A 7,979-nucleotide genomic window follows, 5' to 3' on the forward strand; every position below is an offset into this window, starting at 1 on the left:
AATCTTAACCAAATCTTCAAGAACGATTAGTTTCAAGAATGCGCCTTCTTCAATCAATTACAAACATCTCGTTATCAAGATCTGAATCGAATTAAAGTTAAAGATGCAAGAATTTCGTTGCACGAACTTTGAACTTTCAAAATAGAGGAAACTGATTTTTCATAGAATCACAATGTTGATTATGATATTCGCTATGATTCGTTACATGAGAAATGATGACAAAAAGGTTTTATATGTGCTTGAGATTAAGCCTTGAAAATGGTTGAAAAATTCAGTTTGATTCGAATCAAGAGCATTTCATGATTTGAATCAAATGAACAAGTGAAGTGGAATAAAAGAAATAAAGAGTTTTGACCCATTTTTCAGTTGATTCGAATCAAGAGGAAAGTCTGATTCAAATCAAACACCCCGTGATTCAAATCAAGTGTTAAATTTGATTTGAATCAAACATGTTGAGCTAATTGAAGAAATGTGGAAATTTTGCATGATTCGAATCATGTGTAAAGTGTGATTCAAATCAATTGAGGTAGAAGTGACCCAGAGTTTGATGATTCGAATCATGTGTAAAATGTGATTCAAATCAAATTGTTTTGAAAATTTCTGGTTACCAACTGTCCAAAATGATTCAAATCAGGATTTGTGCTTGAGTCAAATCAAACACCCAAAATCCCAAGTTTTCAAAATTTTAATGAGACTTTGAGATTTTTATTTCCACCTAAATTGAATCAATAGCATATATGGATCTTATTCCACTGACTCATGCAATTGATTTAAAGCATAATGATCAAGTTCAAATTTAACCAATGTTTTATGCATACTAAAAATGAATCTTTTCAAAACTTGATTCAGAGGCGTGCAAACATGAAGGAGACTCAATAATTGAAAGTAAATCGAATATGAAAGTGATAAGACAAGTAAAAAAATAACTATATTGGAGTGCTCCCCCTGAATTTATTTGGAACATGCAACTACAGACCCCTTATCATTTAATAAACTAGAAGTGTTCATCCAAAACAATATTCATTTTTTAGCATAACAAATGAGTTTTTGTCGTTTCATTAAGTGTTACTTGAATCACAAGTTAGAACACTTAAATCAAGGTGCCCAACAATTTGTTTCAAATCATGTATAATGTGTGAGTCAAATTATGTTTATTGTGAAAATTGGTTTTTGCTTCTGGGTGATTTGATTCTAATCATGCTTTGAACCTAACTTGAATCATAACTCTCCATGAAAGCAAGAATTCGACTTTCCTTATTTTGACTCAAATCATAATGTGAACTTGACTCGAATCACAACACCACATGACTCAAATCATGATTACTACTTGACTCGAATCATGATTATTACTTGACTAGAATCATAGCTTCACACATTCAATTTTCCATCTTGGATTTAAATAATTGTGTCTTTGATCCAAACAAAAAACAAGAAAAACTAAGACATGAGACATGAAGAAAGAATTCCATAAATGATTCTTATTCATGATGAAAGTCTTTGTGAAACCCTAAGACAAAAATGTCAATTTGTCTTTTTCTCTTATAATGTGTCTATTCCTAGCACCTTGATTCTTTCTCTTGTTTTGTAGAACAATTTCTTGAGTGTTAATTCATGTCAGATTACCTCTCTCTTTTTGTTACATTGTTTATGTAATTATGTTGTAGAGAGAAACCATAGAAAGAGAGTTGATTAATATTGTAATGATTCAAGCTTGACCAATCTCATGATATCCATCAAGATACAAGACCCAATTATCAAGAAACTTGAAAGAACTTTGTGTGTTCTTCATTCACCACCATCTAATTCCATGTGTTATCTTGTGAGTCTTATTATATGTGTGTGATATTCTTATGGAACTGTTCATCATCTTCAACCTTAGTTATTATCTGTTGTTATGGTCCTTAATCTCTAAAGGTTGAGTGTTTGAGGAAGACTAGTGATACATTAGAGTATCTAATGTTTTTATGTGAAGTTTGCTATTTGTAACAAATGTAAATATCGTTTCTTGAATGAAGTTTAGATATTGTGGTATCCATCAAGAAAAGGGTTTCATTATACTCCATTGAAGACTCTGGTGAGGTCGAGTACAAATTGTTTGTAAGACAGAGTTGTAAGTTGTCAAACTTTGGTGAAGTTGTGTAAATACTCTTCATAGACAAAGTTGAGAGTTGTCCTGCTGATCAGTGCGTTTTGATGCACGTTCTTTCATATTTGGACTTAAGCATTTCTTCGGTTTGCTTTGATTATTTTTATGTTTTAATGTGTTTTCATAATTTATGTTATTTTTGCACTTATTTAATTTTCGTATTTAATTTTCAGCATTAGCAGCTTCCGCGAGAAAAATCATATCTTGAGCTAGGAGTATCGGATTGAGACGTGCTACCAGTCGATGGAAAGCTAAGAAAAAGATCTACAACTTTTATTCAAAAGTCGAGAGATGAATCGGACTGTAGCAGGGCCAGAAAGTCTGTTGAAGTTGCAGAATTTTATTTGTATTTTTGTTGGGTCATTTGTAGTGGGCTGGGTCGACCCAGTTGAGTTGTAAAACGGGTCTTTGTTTTCCCCTAGGTCTAGCAGCCGTACACCATGGGGAAGGGGGACGGGGGAAAATCACGGTTAATGTACGAATTTGAGAGCTTGCAAGGAATGACTATGGGGAACTAATTTCCCAAGAATCAATTCACTGTAATCGGATGCCACTTTGAGGTTCTTTTATAATTTTCCATTAATCTGTTCCTTTGAATTATATCTATAATCACAATTACTTGCTTAATTTAATTGTTTTTACATGATAGAATTCTTTAATTTGATTGTTGTCTGCTTTTGAATCAATTTCGTGATTAGTGTAGCTTTTGCATTATCGCGTTCAATCATATTGCGTTTGCTTAATTCGCAATAGTTTTAATCCGTTTGCTTTACTCGGAATTCAGGGGCATACTTCGTATAATTGTTATTGCGCTTGTCAGTAGCTTTTGTAATCGAATAGGATCAGACTCGTTTAGGGAATTGGAATTTTATAGGGATCAATGATAAGTCGGAAGATGATATAGTGGGTTGATTCGTTTCAGCTTATTCAAATAATCATTTTTCATAATCACTTATTTTCTGCATTTTTGTAATTGAACACCAAATCAACCCCCCCATTCGATTACGTTTAAATATTACAAACAAGAATCCTTGAGACGATATCTGAGTTTAATTGTCGCTATATTACGTTTTTACAAAATTACTCGTTTTGATCCGCGCGCGACAGCGGATCAAATTGGCACCGTTGCCGGGGATTCTTGATTATATTAATCGTTTTTAGAGTCATAGGTGTTGTTTTGTTTTAGCATTTTTTTGCCTGCGTTCGGGTCTTTTTGCGGGATCAAGGTGGATCTCCATATACAAGACTTGGAGCAGGTTATTATGGATAACAAGGTTGTTGGATCAAGATCAATGAAGATCTTGTTTTTGTTAGCAGATTGAGTATCTGCATCAACAGAGGAAATTATCGTGTGATATTTCATTGTAACAAAAATGCTTGAATCAAATTTATTAAAATAGTAGAAGATCGTGATTATTTTCCAATGTTTTAAACACCATTGAAGAGTGGAGTAGGCATAACAAGGACGAATGCCGAACCACTATATATTTCTATGAATTCATTCTCTCTTCATTTATCTCCTTTAACTTTTAGCATTTGTTACTAGAGCTATTGCATTATTGAATTAGTGCATCGTTTGTATGACATTTAGATTAAATCTTGCTTATAGTATTTTAATGTGTAAACTTAGGTCTGCGATGCATCAAACATATTGAATAACCATAAACCCAATTGTGCCTTGAATGAATTTTTACGTAAAATGTTTTTAAATCACTTTGTTTAAAGCGGATTTGGTTGTCTTGTAATTGGCTTGCATTAGATGGAATCATGTCTTTAGCAATGTCTTGTAATGATTTTGTTGGATTAATTTATTGATATGCTTCCAAGATATCTTACTGTTGTGATTTATTTCAGTGTATTTTAAAATATCTGATTTCGTTTTATGGGTCCTAAAATGTTTTTGAAATTGTCTAATTAGAGATTGGTCTATTCAACCCCTCCACCCGCTTCTAGACCTCTTTGTGTCCATATTCTCACCCAACGAAAATACCATTTCAAATCCATAGTTTCCAGCACACCAAGTATATCCAATCATATCTAAACACGTTCACATGATTTAGAACATATCAAACACATCATACAAGCATGAATCAGGGCACATTTCCGGAAACATGAAAAACACAACAACACATAAGGATTCAACAAGTAATACTAATTCCCATCATGCATTTTGATTTCCCCAAAATCTAAGACTAACTAGAATCCCACCTCTTATCAAAATCTGGAATTTGAGCTTGAGAAATGATGATGATGTTGATGGTGGCTTGATGATCTCCTTCCCAATTTCTCAAGAGTTTTCACATGCAATTGAGATTCTTAAAGCCCGCTTTAACCTTCTTCACCTTCTTTATTTTAATTTTTGAGTTGGCTAGTGATGATAGATGATGATGATAACTTGATATCTTGAACCCTCTTCGAGCTCCAACCCTACACATGCTAAGAGTGAAGTTTTTCTAAGATGATTTCATCAAGAGTTCTTTCATGCCTTAATCCTCTCTCTCTCTCTCTCTCTACTTTGAGAATTTAGAGAGATAAATAAATGTGAGAAATGAGAGTCTCAACTCACATTTTGACTTATATAGACACCATAGGAAATTACTACCTTGCCCTTGCCATTTTTATCAATTTCCTAACAATGCCCTCCATGATATTAGACTAGAGGCTTAACATTATTATACATTAATTATGCCCACTAATTCTCATTCCTTCAAGAATAAGTCATTCCTAGGTGCTAAACATGATTAGTTGAGATTTGAGACATTACATTAACGATGTTCCAACAATTGTGAAACAAATGGAGGAGAAAAGACTTTTTTTGGTATGGAAATGGTTTCTTGGTAAATACAGGTTGACTCATGATCTTTCTATGCCAGACTTCAGAGTCTTATCCTCTATCTTAATCGATCAAGTTTTTGTTTTGATTCTAAGGTTGAAAGTGGTTGTGATATCTTAATACTCTTTTGGTGACCTCTTATTTATTGATGGAAGTTCTGTCTGTATGAGATCTAGCCCGAACCATATGAGTGAGGTTATAACTATTTGGATTTTTTTTTAAATCCATTTGAATGTTTTAGCTGTTTTGGTGCATCTCTTTTTTGTTTTTCTTTTGTGTTCTTATTGTACCCTTTCTTTATTTTTATTGTTGTGATCTATTTAGCATTTTTTTTTCTAACTTTCTCTTTTGTATTTTGGGGATTTCACCTATTTATTAATATTATATTTACCATTAAGAAAAACTTTATTATTATCCTTTAGGATTTTAACCATGTCTATTATGAAAGAGTAACAAAGAAATAAAGATAGTGAAAGATTAATAAAAAATATGGAATGAATGAACTCTAATAATGAACACCAAAATTTAATGAAATCCTTACTATATAGTTAAACGATCAATTGAGTGAGTTGAAGAGACAAACTTGACACACCAATGTATTCAAGTGACATTTAATAGTGGTTACCATTTTAGGAATAACTTCTTGTGTAACTCAATATAGGTGAAAGAAAACTTCATATTTAATTGAATAAAACAGAACAATGTTTTTTACATTATAAAAGTGATCAAAAAGTTACTTGTTTACTACATGCAAAAGAAAAATAATATGGCTGAAGTTTTTATGTTTGTTAGTATTATGATCCTCTTTTTTTTCCTATCTTTTGTTGCATGCGATGGTAATAAGTCCTTTCTCTCATCTTTTTTGAATTATACATATTTTTAATACCTTATACTTATCTTTCATCCTCTCTTTGTAACACTTTACAACATTGCAGAACTTTATGTATGTTTTACATACCAAGATTGTCCAAATGCGTTGTGCGGTATTCTTCAAGTTACAAAGTGCAGTTGGTTTATTTGTTCATGTGAAGATTATAACTAAAAGTAAATTTAAATGTTATTACTTATTCCTTATGATGATGCTATTTTGGGTGTGATTCTAAGTTAAATGATTGGAATTCATACTCGTTTTGTTGTTAAGTTGATATAGGGTAAGATTGGGGATACGAATTGAAAAGGTTTGATTTTGTTGTATTTCCTTTTTGTTATGTTATTCAAATGTTATGTGTTATGTGTTTCTTCGAATTTTGATTATGAAAACTCAGGCTAGGTCCAACACATTTTAATATTTAAAGTTAAATTTAAAATTAAATAATTTTGATATAATAAAAATATTTTTTAAAATTAATATATTTTAAATTTAAAATTAATATATTTTAATATTTTTAAGATATTAAATCATTAAATTTTTATAATCAATTTTATTTAATATTTTATTTTCAATTGATAATAAAATCAACTCATCTAAATACTCTTCTCAATATTTAAAAAAAGTCATAATTGAAAAACAATATCATAATTTTAGAAAAATTACTTAAATATCAAATCTCCTATTATATTAAATAAATCATTTTTTTTATTTATATATAATTTTTAAATTAATAAATCAAACAATGCACATAATAAAAAGGTTATTATTATATATTCTAAATAAATGTTATTATTTAATTGATATATAAAATCAATTAGTTAAAATTATTTAAATATAAAATAAAAATTTGAATAGCCTAGTAATACTTAATTGAGATTGAAGTAAATTGTTTCAAAAACACACACTTGAAAGTACTAAAAAATTTGGTTTTATGCGTCATTGATTAGACTTATAATCATGTATAAAGAAAGTCATGGAAGTGCTATAGTTATGTTTAAACCTTCTACTAACCCAATTATATTTAGCTTTATAATATGTTACTAACAAGTTACTATGGAATTAGGGAAATCTTTATAAGGAGTAGACGTTGTTTTTGTGTCATGACTATATATTCATTATTCATTTCATTGAAGCTAAACGCACAATTGATACACCAAGTTGTTAAATTTATTAATTTTAAGGATACACCAATATTGATCCACATCATACTAATAACTTAGTCATAGAATAATCTTTAAAACATACTTTTAACTTTGGCATGTGTTAATCTTATTTTTAATTAGAAATTAAGCTTAGTTTGTGTGTGCGCCTAAACACTTCTAAATTTGGATACCATTTTATTTGATGTGGGAAGGAATGAAAAAAAACACAAACTTATGCGTATTTGCGGGTAAAATCCGTCGGAATTACGAGTTGAATAGTTTAATAAATATCTATGGATAAAATAAATGAATATTTAATTATATATTTTTTTACGAGAAAAATACATATTTGATGATATTCATAATTGTAAATATTCGTATCCGTTAATCATTAGAAAAATTATTTAAATATTTTTTAAAATTATTATACTTAATTAGATTTAATTTGATAATCTTTTTTTCACTAAAAACGTCAACTTCACGTCAACTTCATACGATTTTCTTCCGCATCTTCTTGTCTTGCCTTACATCTTTTTTAAAAATTATACATATAATTTTCTGTTCACGTCATATAACAAAATTATTAAATTACAATTGAAAAAACATATATCAATAAATATTAGTAAATACTCACATATATCTTAAAATTTATGAATATCCATCCAACAGATATCCTGATAGATACGTGACGAATACAAATATCATATTTATTAAATAGAACGAATAACGAAAAAAATAGTATCTATCCGCGGATACCTGTTATCATCTTAGTGTACACGTTAGGAATAGAGTTATTTTATCTATTTGTATGAAAGTTGGTAATTTTGAAGAGCTAAAACACTTTGTGTGAGATTATAAAATTTTCCCTTAGAATTCATCTTTGAACCAAATTTAAACCTTATCATGATAATCTTACTCTTGTGGTGATTCTGCCTCAGATCTTGTCATTTTCGGATGGAGTATGGGGATTTCTATAATTTCTGTCCT

Source organism: Lathyrus oleraceus, chromosome 6, assembly GCF_024323335.1.
Source record: "Lathyrus oleraceus cultivar Zhongwan6 chromosome 6, CAAS_Psat_ZW6_1.0, whole genome shotgun sequence".
Lineage (NCBI taxonomy): Eukaryota > Viridiplantae > Streptophyta > Magnoliopsida > Fabales > Fabaceae > Lathyrus > Lathyrus oleraceus.